Raw genomic sequence first — 16040 nt, forward strand, 5'->3', positions numbered from 1 at the left:
AGTGAATGGCTGTTTTTGTTCCGTTGTTATTTTTGTCCTTGCTCTGAAGGTGCCTGGCGTTTATGCTGCCTGCAGTCGATGACTCATTATGCAGTATTTCTGGAAAAACCGCTTTCCTATTTGTGGGGAAACCATCCTTTAGTAAAGCATACGCGCTCGTTGTTGTGTTAAGCCGTACCGCGGCTTCGCAGAAGAATTTAGTGTATGGATTGGATTCATTCAGCTATATGCAGTTGCATCTTCAGCAAAACATAGCCTATGGAAACAGTTAATGAAATATCAGTAAGGATAAAGGCTCAGAAATTTTCCTTTATCTTACACTGTGCATAATATTCAAGATAAATTGGCATTTTGACTTGCAGAGATTGCCTGCCCGTGTTTTGAGTGTAACCTTCATAGGTATGCAGTATTTCTATGTGCAAAATGTTCTCTGAAGAGCCTGGGTTTAAATAAAAATGGCACCATCTGCCTTCCTCCTCTGCCAAACCGCTGGCAGGCTTAGTTTATCAAAACCAGGTTGTTTTCAGTCTCTGTGCCGAGTAGTAGGTGGATCCTGCTCGCTCGGTTGTAGCCTTGTAGTAATGCTTGTGTGCGTGCGTGCTCTCGACTTGTTTGCTCTGCAAGCGATGGGGGTGGTACAAACACCGTCTGAAACGCCTGGAGAGAGGCATGGAGCTGTGAAAAGCCGGGATCTCAGCAAATCATCCGGGATCTGTCGCTCCACCAGTCTGAGGGTGATAGATGCCCGGTTTTATTGAGGAGGAGGAGGGGGAGAAAGCCTTGGCTGCGTTAACAGAGATGAAATCCTGCGGGTAGATCTCTTTGGAAGACAAATGCAGAAGAAGCTGTGGCTCTCCTCTGTGGCAGAGTTCCTTCCCTGCTTTGAGTAAACCTTCTTCCATTGTTCCTAGTTTTCATATCTAGGGATAAATGATTTATCATTATTTATTTATTGCTACTTTTTGCTGTGGTTGTATGATTGGCATCTGAGATAGAAGAGTTTGGGGCAGCAGTGCATGCTGCTGCCTCACAGCTGATGCCGACTGCGGAATCCATTATTTCTGCTGGTTTTGATTTTTTTCTACTTTTCCAGCTACATGCGACAAGTTTTTGGTCCTAGCCGAGTCTCCCTATAAAGCTATTATGTGATTTAGCCAAAGTAATCTCTACTAAAGTAGGGCAGGACGGAGAGCCCAAGAAGGAAGGTGAAGCAGAGGGAGGGGAGAGGCTTGATATAGGTCACTGGTGGATGCAACAAGTTTTCGGTAATGGAGCCTCTTAATGTTTTGGGCTCAGGGTCCCACTGCTGAGGAAAATAGCATCTTGTCAATGAAATAAGTGCTTGACATGGTATTTGGGGAACTGTTCCTCACTGTCATGTTCTTGCTGTGTCTGCTCAGGGCTGGAAGGAGAGGGAAGACTAGTGTGGTACTAGTGCTCTTGCATAGCCTGTCCCTCCCTGTCCTCGCGCTGTAGCACAGATCTCCAGCTGTGGCTACTGTGCATTAGGGTCTTGATGTAACTCCCTTGCAGTGTCCATCTTTCTGTCTTCTGTGATTTTTTTTTTTTCCCAGTGCACTGGGAATCTCTTCAGAAACTCCTCAATCTGTAAGTGACACTGAAATTGCTTAAGACTTTTTAAAAAATTCTAATTAGAAATAATAGCAGGTATCTTGCTGGCTTTTGAAATCCTAAAACCATATGCTGACATGTTTTAACTTCCTGGTAGCGGGTCCAAATTCCTCTTGCTGAAGGGCAGCCCACCTCCCAGCCCTCACCTTTCTCCCTGTTCAGTGTATACCAATGCCATTTCTCACAGGTCAAACTGCTGTCTAACCCTCATGTTTTGAAATTCTTACCACGTGCTCATCAGGTACTGCCTTTTGACTTGGAGTTGCCTTCTTGCTTTCCAGCCAAGTATTGCAGTAAATGGGAGGGGGAAAAAAAAAAGGAAAAAATGGCTGGTTTCTGACTTAAGTAATTCTTAAGTGTTAATATATGGACATCTTGAAATGCTTATGGGCTGCTGTCCTGTATTTAAGACTTCTAATGTGTGAGAAAATGCCTTTTTTTTTTAACCTCCAAATGCTTATGTATTACTATTGAGAGTCAAGACTTAAGTAATTCTTAAGTGTTAATATATGGACATCTTGAAATGCTTATGGGCTGCTGTCCTGTATTTAAGACTTCTAATGTGTGAGAAAATGCCTTTTTTTTTTAACCTCCAAATGCTTATGTATTACTATTGAGAGTCAAGGGCACGGGTAGCCTTTTAATTTCTTCTTAGAGACTAAAGGTGCATAAACACATTGATTATACAATTGCTTATAAAGTTGTGTAAAATTCCAAGCTCCTTGACAGGATGCGCAATTTGGTTTGGTGGGATTTTTTTACTGGTATTTTTTGTGGAGTATTTTTCTGCTCTATCTGCAATAGCCACCTTTGTGATGTAATACTAAAGCAGGTTTTCTAGTAACTGATCAGTTCTGTCACTCAGGTTGTGCCCTTCAGTCTTCAGATTTGCATTTTAGTTCTTGAAGTCTTGTTGTTTGTTAAAGCTGGGCCAGCCACTAGACAAATGATGGATGCCTTCTATTGACCCCTGTCGCTCCCCAAAGGGGATTTATATAAAAACAATACCAAACCCAGCACCCTTGATGGCAGTCACGTCACCACTGATGCTGCAGGGCAGGCATTGGGGAAGTCCCAGACTGGAATGCGCGACTAGACAAATGACAGGTGCTCTCTTTAACCCCTCTTCCCTCCCAAAGGGGAAGCGGAAAGGAATAAGGGAGAGAGACTTATGGAGTGCAAAAGAAAACTAAAATGGCTTTAATGAACTTAATAACAATAAATGTATACAAATATATACAATACCAATACTGAACATTGAAGGCAGAACAGACAGAGTCCTCCTTGGTTGCCAGCTGTTGAAGAAGAGAGCTTGACTCTTGTGACAGCTCAGCTTTATACTGAATATGATGTCTGTGGGTGGGGAAGGCCCAGGCTGGACTCAGCGGCTGATGGGAAGTGAATTTGGGAGCTGGATTCTGGAACTGGATTCAGGAATGCACAGATTGTGATTGAAGGCAGAACAGACAGAGGCCTCCTTGGTTGCACTCAGCGGCTGATGGGAAGTGAATTTGGGAGCTGGATTCTGGAACTGGATTCAGGAATGCACAGATTGTGATTGAAGGCAGAACAGACAGAGTCCTCCTTGGTTGCCAGCTGTTGAAGAAGAGAGCTTGACTCTTGTGACAGCTCAGCTTTATACTGAATATGATGTCTGTGGGATGGAATACTTCATTGATCAGTTTAGGGTCACTTGTTTCTGTTGTCTCCTCCCCACAGGTGCAGCTTCTAACTTACTGCACCTTGGTGTGGTACCAGGATTTAGCAGTGACCTTGGTGTTCACAGCAGAAAGTATAATCCAGAGCCTTTCTGAATGGTGTGCACACCAGCCCCTGGTGGTAACTGTAAACATCAAGCGTTATCACTTCTAGCAGCAGACGCTGTCTGCAGAAATACATCGTTAACTTCATCAAGCTGCAGCTTCTAACTTACTGCACCTTGGTGTGGTACCAGGATTTAGCAGTGACCTTGGTGTTCACAGCAGAAAGTATAATCCAGAGCCTTTCTGAATGGTGTGCACACCAGCCCCTGGTGGTAACTGTAAACATCAAGCGTTATCACTTCTAGCAGCAGACGCTGTCTGCAGAAATACATCGTTAACTTCAGAAAGTGCAGTTAGTTAGAAAAGACTGAACTGAAATGTAAAGTCACTGAGCAGAATTAGTTCTGTTCTAACTCAAACCAGGACAGGTGTGCTTCAACCCTGAACTATAAAAGGCTTCTGTCACGTAGCCCATACACTTATTTCCAGTACAGTGTGGAATAGCTGCTCATAATTTCAGGTGTCTGAAGAGGTCTGTATGCCTTCAAGTTGTCAAACTTTTTCCAGTTGAACTAGTTAGTCTTGCAAAAGTTTACTCTTAGCAACTATGTTCATCTTTTGTCCTTAACTGCCAGCGCTGCTCCTGTGTTTGCCTGATAGAGTCTGCTATGGATTCAAGTGTGGTTGTGTGGGGTTTTTTGTTGTTCTTTTTAAGAAAATTATGTTACTCTTTGATCCGTCTAGCCCTCTTGAGATGCCCACAGCTTGGTGATCTGTTTTAAACAAAGTCACTCACTGGCTTTTTTTGCTGCCGTAGACACTGGAATAGATCTCTCATTATTGCAAGGTATCAAATTACTACAGCTTCAAAGCAAGCACACATCAGGCTGCTTGAAAGGAAGCATTTGTTTCCAGCTGGACTGCTCTTTGTGCCAAGCTTATGCTGTTCGGTCGTTTTAATATCAAGTATTGTCCAAATCTTGCTTTCAGGGATGTTTACCACATTGAAATTTGGAGGGCTGGGGTGTCAGGGGTGGACTTCCTCTCTGCTATCCCCTCTCTTCTAACTGGTCTTGTGATTATATGAACTTTTAGGTTAGCTAAACTGACATATATTATTATACATGTGTGCAGGATTGATTTGTGGGTTTTTTGTTTGATGTTGGGGCTTTTTTGTGCAGTGCTTTCTGCACCCTTTTTCTTCTCACCTGCTTCTCTCTGATGGAGATGCTCTCTGGAGGGATTGTGCTTGGAAAGAGTACAGTTGTTTCTGTCTCCAGGCTTACAGACCGTTTAAGGTGAAATTAAAGGAAACTAGAATTCAGTGCCAAATTACCATGGGTATTTTGAGAATGTGCTTTAGGGAGTGTGCTTTGGGTGGGTTTTTTTCTTCTTTTCTACAAAGCAGTTCTAGTTACAGAGGTAGCAGGTGGCTGTTGCTCCATAGGGAAAGTAATGAAAATGGCTTTTCCCAGGTACCACATGTAACTTTATATGGCCAAAGACTGCATCATAGCAGGGATGGGAGCATGACAACTAAGTTCACTCTTAAGGAACAGTATTTATCAAAAAATGCTGTCTTATGTAGGCCAGGTAGGAGGATTTTGTGCACTTTGTGCTAGTCTGCTGGTTTAAAATTGGATATTACACAGCTCTGAAGGAGACCGAGCTCTCCTTGTGGTAAATGTGCACTCATAAGCAAATACATGCAGAATGTAATAGGGCTTTGGGTGGCAGTGGCTCATGCCTTCAGCCAGTGTTTCTCTGTGTTCCTCTTCATACCATGACAGCCTGTTAGCATTCTGAGCTTTTCCTGTAAATGAGCCTGAAGATGCCTGTTCGGAGATAAAAAGCCCAGAGGAGTAGTCCTGGCTCCTGTTGCTGCTGTCATTCTTGTAACGGCTCTGGTTCCTGAGGTGTGTTGGCAGTTACAGGTCTTGGGTAATCTCCCAGGGCTGTGGTGCTGCTGGGAAGGGCCATGCCACCGCTGTGCCCACCTGACCCTAGTCCCTAACAAGCTTCTTCAGGTGGGGAGGGATGGCTGTGTCCTGTTCCCTGTGGCATGATGATGCAGGCACTAGCTTGCCTGTTGCATGCTGTGCAATTGTGTCTGGCTCCCAACAGAGTGGTGCGCATCATATCTGGACACCAGCGTGGCAGGGCATCCTGTTTTTGTGTAAGGCATGTTGTCTCTGGTGTGCAATTAAGCACTGCTGCAAAGTGTCCCTTCGGAGTCTACCAAGCCTGAGAAGCATTGCTGTCTCTGGAGAGTAATAAAAGCTTCAGCAATTCCTTGGGGTAGTTGTATTTACTTCTGGTGTGATGGGCTCTTTCTGAGCAGAAAGAGGTTTCTTGGGGGCCGGGTTGGGGTGGTGGAATGTGCATGGAATAGCTGACGCACATAGCTGCTCAAATTGCTGGGCATTTTAATTTCCCCACAAGGGGTTCAGAAAAAGTTTGTGGGAGATCAAGCTCAGCTGTGTAAGCTTTAAAAACGTGGAGGATTTGAGGATGTGTGCAAAGAGGGACTTTTCTCAACCATTCTATGTGGATCTTCATTTTCAGTGGGAGAACTGTGCAGAAAAGGCCAAAGAGAGGAGGGAAGTTTCTGTGAGGTCTGACAGTGTCAGAGGTAGTGTGCTGCAGTGCAGGTGAGGGAGATGCTGCTGCCTGGGTGCTGGAGATGCTCTGTCTCTCGTCTGCTGGGGTGGAGAGCCACGTGGTGACCCACAGCCTGAAGGGAGGTGTTTGAAGCATTGCTAGGAACAAAACATAGGAGCTTTCCAGAGATTTGGTGGAAAGAGGAGGATCTGCCTCTCTTGGCTTGACCCTGGGAGGAGAGAGCTTTCTCTCCTCTCATCCCATTGGAGATTCATCATGAATTGGCCTCATCCAAAAGAAAGCTTAATGTCACCACTGACTTATTTTGTGGTCAAGCAATGGAATTTTATCTGGCACCTTCCAGATTCTCCTTTCAAAATAATTGAATTAAGGAGAGGCAGGTAAGGCTGGGAGGCAGTACAAAAGAGCTGTAAAGGGAGCATTTAGTGTCTGAGGACAAGGTGTCAGGCCAAATTACAGTTGTTGTCAAGCAGATGGAACCTCTTTGGCTGGTGTCAGTGCTGGTTCCTGCTCCCCAGCCTTGCTCACTGTACTATTTTAGGTAGTGTGCTGGGGGTTCATCTGCTCAAGGTTGCTGTACACCCATTGCCCTTTTGTGTTAAGCATTGACTTTGCGTGAGGAGGGTCTTGGTGCTGCTTTCATGCTCTTGAGCTTGTTGCAGCTGCTTTGCTTGGGTAGCAAGTGGAATGATTTGACCTTGATATAGAGTATCTGCAAACTATCATGGCTTTCTTGTCCTACCTCCTCTGGTCTGTACAGACAGTCGTTCATGTTGGTGTCTTTGGAAACATTCAGTTATGCTACTCTTGGTGTACTGGCTAGGTAGGTGAGTATTTGATGTGTGTCTTTGACTTTTCTTTGCAATTCACCTCCCTTTTGTGCTGGTAATTGTTAAATAGTTTAAAAAATACCACTAGCAGTGTTGCACATAGAAAACAAGCATGTCTTGCTGTATCTCTTGACCTTCTGCAATGGCTTTCAATCTGTTAAAGCTACAGACCTTCAGTGCAAGTTGATTCAAGAGCAACTGCCATGGATTTTCCTGCTAGTTAAATGCCACGTTGTGGGGTTTCACTGCTTCCCAGAGAGGGTGGCATAGGTAAACTTCCAATCAAGCATTTGTGATGGTTGAGCTGAGTGCTTACAGCCATGAGTAAAATAGCTTGGCCAAGCATTTTGCCACGCCCAATTGCTGGGGAATTTTCCTTCTAAGACTGCTTCTGAGTTGTTTCAGGTAAGGAGGAAAATGATGATCATAATTTCTTGGTGGGGTGGTGGGACATAGTCTTGGTGCTAACATACTGCAGACCTGATGGTTAAAGGGTTTCTGTGTTAGTCATGGGTCAAGCAGCAGAGTCCCTGTTTGCAAAAGGAAGCTGCTAAGCTCTTTTAGAAAGCTATGCTTAAATTTTTATAAAGGTGTCTGGTGTCATAGTATGCATTTTATTAATTCTGCCACTGTTTTCTAAGGATTTGTGCTGCTTAGTGATGCACTTGTGCTGAATCGCATTGTTCAAAGAAAACCGCTAGAGAGCATTCACGTGCACCATATGCGAATTATGTGTATTTTTGTAGTTTTCTACACTACTTCTAGAAGATTGCTCTTAGAAGATAAAGGTTGGTTGTCTTTTTCTGATGCAGTAAAAAAAAGGACATTGAATCTTCCTTCCTCACAGGGTCTTGGGAATGCTTCCTGGTTTCCAGTAATAAAGTCAGTCAATCTTTGTTGCACCAGCCAATTGAGGAAAAAAAAAGAATGAAGAAAAAACCTGCAATGGTAGACAGCTGTCATGACTCTCGGAACAGCAAATGGTTCAGTCATTTTAATAATTTATCAGAAGAATATTTAATTTTGTCACTCCTAAAGGAAAGTCTGACTTCTAAGTGAAAAATGAGAGGTCGTCTTTCTGAAATTACATGCTACAAAAAATAGTAAATGCTTGCTGCTGAGAGGATTTGTGCTAAAAAAGGAACTTTCCCATCCCTCTGTTAAAGTGCCTCTTGGAATCTGCTTAAAGTGTCTCCAAAACCTGTTTGTTCTGTTTTATGGGCCCAGAAAAATGTGCAAAAAAAAAGTAGGAGTCAAGGCAAGAGACTGTTGGCAGTAGTCTGAGTGTTATTTTTAAACTTCAAATATTTTGCAGACTTCTGTCCCTCAGCCACTCCCCTCCCTTTTTTTTTCTTTTACTGAGGTAGTACTTGAAAAATAGTAGTAAATACCTCATATGCAGCACCACTTAAATGTGTTAAGTTCTTCAGAGCAGAAGCTTGTATTACTCCTGGTTGTAAAGAGCTTGCTGTTAAAGCTTGCATCCTGTAGCTGGATCTCTGGAAGTTTTGCCTATTTGCAAAGGGTCTGCTGCAGGCAGGGGCTTTGCAGGGCTGCAAGATCAGGACCATGTTGGACAGGAGGCTTTTCCATTATGGGCATGAAGGGGAGGAGGCGTCGTGCTGTACAGCAGACGGTGGTTTTTAAAGCTGTTGCATTGCTCATATAACTTCAGAGTTATGTTCCACTTAGGGTATTTCCCCTCCCCCTCCATGTACGTAACCCAGATGTAATTTCCTATAAATAATTGAACTACTTCAGCAGTCCTAGAGAACAAACTATACCTACATATCAGAAAGTCTGAAGAATTTTTGAAGTCTCTTCAAACAGCATATTCTTTTTCTTTTGCTGTGATGAAGTGTAACAGGATGTCTTTTGCTTTTGGAAGAAGACATTTATAGAACTGACTTGAGCTTCCTAGTCTTAAAATTAGTAGGATACTGCACCATTCCTTTTCTCTTCTACAAATGTATTAAGTGATTTGTTTTATTTGAGGATAGAAGCAGTGAGGTAGTAACTGAGAAACAAGAAGGACCCTTTTGCAGTGTGCAGGGAGTCAGAAATTCTGGGCTGAAATAAGCTTTAACTGGAAAAAGAGAAGGTTCTAGGGACTGAAGAGTAACTGGTAGAAATGTAGCTTATGTACTAATTGTGGCAAAGAGGGCAACTAGTTTATCACTGGTAAAGTCATATTATTTTAGAATATCTGTCTGTAAATTGATCTTGTTGATTATGATCATGGGAGACTTACCTACTTAGCTCGTCCCACGTGGCTGTGAAGCACAACTTGTAATTAGGAGGAGACTCCAAAGACAGGTTCAGGTGCACCTAGCACACCTCCCTGTTTCTGTGGGGGGCGGTCAGGACTTTTCCTTGGATGCTTTGGAGTTTAGACAGAGAGTTGACTCCTAGGGTGTTTCTACTTGGGTTTGAAGCTTGCTTGTGATGTTTTTGTACTTCAATCCATAGGCATCTTGGACTGAGACAGTCTCTGTACCTGCTGTTTGAGAGGATACTTCAGTTCTGACTGAGGCTTTGTTAGGAAACCTTACCTGAACCCTGAACTAAATGCTGGGAGAACTGGTAAACACTGAAAATGAGTCACGTTTGTGTACTTAATTGTTTTATTATGCTAGTGCCGAGCAGCCATGGATGGACTTCGGGTATGTCACCTGAAGCAGTGCCCAGATGTCCAAAGGGTAGAGTGGGTACTGAAAATACAGAGGAGAGGTTGATTCGTGCTGTTTTATCTGGAAAGTGTAGCATGCATCTAGCCAAGTGTTGAAAGATTAGGATTTGGGTAGGAGGGAGCAGTCATAAAATATATTACACTTAGCTCTATGCTGAGACATTCTTGAATTAAGGACTTTCGCTGTGCCATAAAATTTGTCACTTAATGGGTTTAAAAAGACAGTTATCATTGGTTTTTCAGCTGTGAAAATGCAAACTAAATCATAGGTTAATCAGTCTGGCATGCTTCCCTCATGAGGCTAGAGTTACAACATGCAAGCAACGGTGCAAAGTTAGTTGCACCTTCTTCGTAGCAGCTCTTCTTCCAGGTAATGTATAACTTTTCTTACCGTGTTTCTCCTGAGTAATGATGGGGGTAGTGAATAGCTGTGCTTGGTGGTGATGACAGTCTAGCTTTAAATAACATGTGGAGCTTCCTAGCCGAGGACTTACTGAGTCTGAAATAAAACTGCTGGGAATCTAAGCCATTTTGTTCAGCAAACACATACAAGTCTGTGTTCTTAAGTATGGGCAAAATACAGAGGCCCATGAAGAAGTTGGTTCAGTCTTAAAATTGTATGTTCTATGACAATAATTGAGATCATTTGTCACAATTGTCTTTTTCTTTGAAAGTGATAATACGAGGGAGTTTCTTGCTGCCTCCCTGACCCCAGACCAGAGAGTACCTAGGTAAGCATGCTGCAGAGCAAAGCAGTGAGTGGGTGGATGTCCTGTGTCTTTGGGTGGGAGGGCAAGGGGAGAACATTGCTACTTCAATTCTGCCAGTGAAGTGGTGGCTGCAATTTGTCTACCATGGTTTAAATAGGTCTCCCCTGCTTTTTAATCTCAGTGTGCTGTGCACTTAGATTGGACGTAGAGGTGAAATCCCAATCAGACATGAACCAGCTCTGTAGCTGCTTAGTGCAAAGGAGCCATACTGAAGTTCTCTGGTGGTATCTGAACTGGCTTCCTTGTAGAGGTGACAGGAGAGAGCTTTGGCTTGGAGTGGCTTTTAGAAATTTGTAATGGGATTTGTGAAGGAAGGAATATAAGAAGAAAAATACTTCATATCTGCATGAAGAAAAAAGAAAAATAGAGTTTGATGTGAGAGAGTCCATCAGAGGAGATGTGTTTTATTACACTGGCTGTGGTTAATGGGAGTGTGGATGAGGAAGGAGGGCTTTGCACGCACAAACCAGCTGGTGCCTGGTAGTGCAAGCTTCAAGCAGAAGATGGTGATGCCCCATGCTCCTTCTTACCGCAGCCTATTTCAAGAACTCCAAAACTTGTATGCTGCTGTGTCTACCAGCGTTGGTCACCCAGTGGAAATAGGTGTTACGTTTGCCTGCATAGTACTGTTTGCAGGTGCCTGCTTCATAATCACTGTGAGGGATGTAGGCTTATGGAGGGAGAGGCTTCTTTCCTTGCATCCTCTGAGTGCTAAAACCTCTTGCATGCTTCCTCAGAGGTCTTTGGTTACTTCTGCTCCTGAAGACTGCTGGTGATGTAAATGCAGGGCAAAAAATCAACGATATTAAGAAAACATTAGATTGGATTAATAAGTGGATTTTTTTAAAAGAGACTGATAATGAGAACACATGGGCTTGCTGATGGCAAGTGTGCCATTGTGCTGGTTTGGGCTGGTGCAGAGTTAATTTTCTTCATAGTAGCTAGTGTGGGCTATGTTTTGGATTTGTTCTGAAAACAGTGTTAAGGCAGGGATGTTTTCATTATTACTGAGCAGTGCTTACACAGTCAAGGCTTTTCTTGTTTCTCATGCTGCCCCACCAGTGAGCAGGGTAGGGATGCACAAGCAGTTGGGAGGGAAGACAAACAGGACAGCTGATGCCAACCGACCAAAGGGATATACGATACTGTACGATGTCATGCTCAGCATATAGATTGGGGAAGAAGGAGCAAGGTGGGGATGTTTGGTTATGGTGTTTTGTCTTACCATCACCATTACACGTGATACTTTACTGGAGATGGCTGAACACCTGCCTGCCAGTGGGAAGTGGTGTACAAATTCCTCATTTTGCTTTGCTTGTGAGTGACTTTGGCTTCGCTTATTAAACTATCTTTATCTCGATCTAGAAGTTCTCTCACTTTTATGATTCTCTCCCCCATCCTATGTTGGGGTGAGGGGGAAGGTGTAGTGCAGAGGGAGTGAGCAAGCAGCTGTTTGCGGCTTAGTTGCCAGCTGGGGTTAAATCATGACAGCTATCATGTTTACTGTCCCTCTTAATCAGTTTTGGGAAGCTGATGCTGGTTTTAGTCTTTGCTGTGGAATGAAGTTTTATTTGAATGTGTCTGGAATATCTTTACTGTTAATTATTAAGCATGCTCCTGCCTCTGTGCCACCTCACCCCACCTCCTCATCACCAACCAAACAGCCCCTCTGCATCCCTTTTTTGTATGTGGACTCGTTATGCTTGCATGAAGTCTGCAGGAGGAAAAACTAGCTTCCTATTCAGTTAATTACTAAACCTTGTTAATTTGTCATTGGAATGAAAAACAAATCTTTAATTTTATTTTTGCAGCTTATGAAAAGGCTTTCAGTACTGAATTCTATAGAACTGAATGCATAACCTATCAAAGCAAGCCAAATTTCTTCCTCTCTCCAGGGACACAAGTTTCTTTAAAATGTGGGAAAAATAGGAAGTCCTGCACAGGCTGACTTTTACTAGCAAGACTGAAAGGTGTTTTTGTGATGACGCTGTTTTCGTTCTGCTCATGCATTCAGGAAATACGCTTAAGATTGAAAGAGATTTGAATGAAATGTGCTTTTCTAGGAAGAAATGTTAGATAAGGAGGATTAGGGGACTCTAACAACCTATAACTTGTTCTTTCTTGTGCTGAGTTCCTGGAAGAAATCTCAGCAGTAAGAGTTACTGTAATAAACTATCATCCTCTAAATTCTCTTAATTGCTCTAGTTGCCTTCCTGGCACAAGGAGATTTTGGGGAGCCTTGTTCTCCTCTCAGCCTCCACTTTTCTTAAAACTTGAATGCTTAGGCATATCTGGAAAAGTAATTTTGGGTGTTAGCTTCTGCATAAGTAATAGTGCAATCTAACAAACATCTGCAGATGAGTGCAAAGATGGTGTGAGTGGAAAATTAACGGTTTTGGAACATCCATGCTGACAGCCATATTCGGGGTAAGCGATACTTGACAGTCCTAAGGAGGGTCCAGGAGGCGGAGAGCCACCAAGCCCCTAGGCTCTGGGCACTGCTTGGGCTGAGATTTGTCTGGTGTGCTGGGAGGCAGGGAGCCTCATGGGAAGGATCTGAGGAAATCTCTGTCCCAGCTGCCCAGGCCTGCAGATCCTGGGACCCTCAGCAGTGGATCCCTGATGCTGACAAGGACATAAATTTTGTTGTGCAGCTGCAGGCTCCAGAAGAGTTTGGTTCAGGAAATGCCATCTGCTGGTATTGTGGAAACAGTAAAACTTTCTATGCTTTTCTTTTTTAATTTGGCTTGAAATGAGAAGTCACCTCATAAATTAAATCTTTTTTCTTTAACTTCCAAAAGAAAGAATGGGTGTGTTATTTTAAACTATTGATTTTTTCCAAGTAAACTTGATAGTTATTACAGTATACCAGCATCTGTCAGCATTCACAAACTCTGTATGTCAAGCCCTCTCCATCCGCATTCTGTAATTAATTTTTTCCACCACAGCACATACACTGGCATGGAACAACTCGTTACCATAGTGCTTATAAAAACTCTATAGTTATTCAGGCTGTAGATGGGTATTCACTTTTTCTTCCTACTTTCACACACATCCTAAGTTAGAGTCAACCAGCTGATGCCACGCTTCCACTGGCAGAGGATATGAGGTTTTGGTCTAGCCTTGCCCTGGGACCCTCCCAGGATGCTCCTCCTGGCAGCAGGAGGCTGGGGACAGGGGAACTTGTGAGTTGGGTGCAGAGCTGATGAGTTTTCGGGCTGTGCCACTGAGTTTCCAAGTGAGGTGAGCTTGAATGGAAGCAGCTGGGCGCTGCTTTAGCTACAGTGTCTTGTCTAGCCACTTCATCTCCCTGTAGAAAACCTGTTATGCTATAGTCTCATAAACACTGCTTTCTTTAGCAAAGCTGTTGTTTGGGGGATTTTACCCCCTTTCTCTGTTAACTAAACATTCTGCACCATTTACTCCTTAAGATGGGCCACACCTTGCACTTTCCAATTGAGTCGATGTACAAGAGGTACAAGCCCTGAATACATGTAGCTTTTTCTGGTTTGCCTTGGGGTTATTTTTTTCCTAATAGCTTGTTATTTTCCCCCTTCATGTTGTGAGAGCCTTTGGATTTTGCCATGCTGTTGTGCCTTGTGGTGACTTTTTTGCTTAAACCTTCCACAGTGGAGACAAGATCCTGAAAAAGAGCCGATGAAGCTGTTCTTACTCTGAGCCTGCTGAATATGTGAACCATGCTGAATTGTGTGCTGAAAAGCACTAGGAAGTGTCAGCATGGCTGAAATGTGCAGTAGTGAACAGAAGCAGGAAGCTGATTGCCTGCCCCCTAATCTTGCACTGCTTCCTTTCCCCTGTGGTGCCAAAAAATACCCCACCCAGCACTCTGCCTGGCTGCTGAGGCACCTGCCTCTACTTGCTGTAGCTACCCAACTCGGCGTATTCTGCACAAATACCTCGCAGCACACACAGTGATGGAAATACACAGCATGCATTCACATTTAATCATTTTGAGGAACTTGGGGGGACATCCTAATCGTTCCAAGATCTGCCACAGGCCTTTTCTGCTCACAGTGTCAAAGGCTTTGGTGAGGTCAACGAAAGTTACATAGAGACCCTTGTTCTGTTCCCGACACTTCTCTTGCTGAGAACAAATACCATGTCTGTGGTACTTCTGTTGGCTCTGAAACCACATTGACTTTCAGATAGAAGTTCTTCTGCGATAGTGGGTACTAATCTGTTCAATAGTATTTCGTGAGGATTCTCAGCCTTGGCCATATTGACCACCATCAGTGGTCCACCCTGGCCTCCAGTTGGGAGATTTGGAGACACACCACACAACGCTGCTGTCTCCTTTGAGAGCACATGTATAATCAGGCTCGAGGAGAAAAGACAGCGCAGAAAGAACTGTGCCTCTACTGTACCACCCATGGAGACCTTCCGCTGTGCTTTTTGCAACCGGACTTGCCTATCCCGTATTGGCCTTTTCAGCCATCAACGCGCTTGCAGTAGGCGTGGGTAAAGCCCTTCCCAAATCTTTGTCCGTGAAGCCAAGCCATCATCATGATGATGATTCACATTTAATAAAAACAGAAGACACACACTGTTTAAAAGGTAGCTAAACTCAATCATTTCATATTTGAGCATTTACTAAAAGAAAAAACATTGCTTCTGAAAATGTTAGGTTGTTTTTGGTTTCATTTAACTTGCAGTCTTTTTAAAAATTATGAGCTAGAAATGTGAATCACTGCAGCAGTCTGCACATATAATAGTTAAAAAACCAAACCAAGACTGAACCAGCCAACCAAGAAAATCCCATGCAGAATCCTGCACTGTGAACTAGCTTTTGCAGAGCTCCTTGTTTTAGCTGTAGTCTCTAGTTGTCACTGTCTGGGATCACTGGGGCGGCGTCACCCCTGGTTTGTCATTCTACAGTTAGGATATCTGACACTAGTCCATCGTACAGCCAAGAAAGGCAGCAGTCCTTGCTGCTTCTTTCTTTCTTATCCCTGGTCCTGGCACTCGTATTTGTGTGCCTGTACAGTGAATCAGTTGAGGGGAAACTGATCCTCTTAAATCTTTTTATTTATTTGTTTTTATTGGATTAGCTTTCAGTCAGTTGATTCCTTGCTCTGGTGCTCTGCAGCCACGGAAGTGGGGTTTGCTGCAGGAGCACTAACATCAGCTCGAGGGAGGGGAGGAGGTGGGAGGGGGATGTGATCTTGGGCCATCCCTCCTGATAGGTTCTTGAACTTAATGAGCGGTGGCACCTACAGCAGTTACATGCTTATTCTATGTATCCATGCACATGTATGTGTATGCGTAGGCTTTGTATGGGCAATGCGCTCTTACTGGGGATGTGTTTAGGATGCTCATGCTGAAGTGAGGTGCAAACAGTGAAGACAAAGGCAGGCTGGAGAGAGCAGGAGAGGTATGGTGGCAAAAGCCCTGCATAAGTACATGCAGGAGGTGACGCAGCAAAAGTCTTGAGAGAACTAGCTTGGAGGCAGAGTTTAAAATCTGTAGAAGTGAGGCAGTACTGTCTTTCAGCACACTTTGGAGCCTGTTGTAGTTTAATCCCAGTTAAAACACTTTTAACCAGCTCACATTTGGTTAAGGATTACTGTACTTAGCTGCCATTATCCAGCAGCCAAATTCCAGCCTTCTGGAAGTCTTTCCCAGCACATGAAGGTCAAGAGTGACCAAGAGCAAATTGTGCCTAAATCTCATCTTCTAAGATGAGATAACTGCTTTAGTGGGCAAAGGAAGAGCG

The sequence above is a fragment of the Buceros rhinoceros genome, unplaced genomic scaffold (assembly GCF_000710305.1).
Source record: "Buceros rhinoceros silvestris isolate BGI_N320 unplaced genomic scaffold, ASM71030v1 scaffold3552, whole genome shotgun sequence".
NCBI classification, from domain to species: domain Eukaryota; kingdom Metazoa; phylum Chordata; class Aves; order Bucerotiformes; family Bucerotidae; genus Buceros; species Buceros rhinoceros.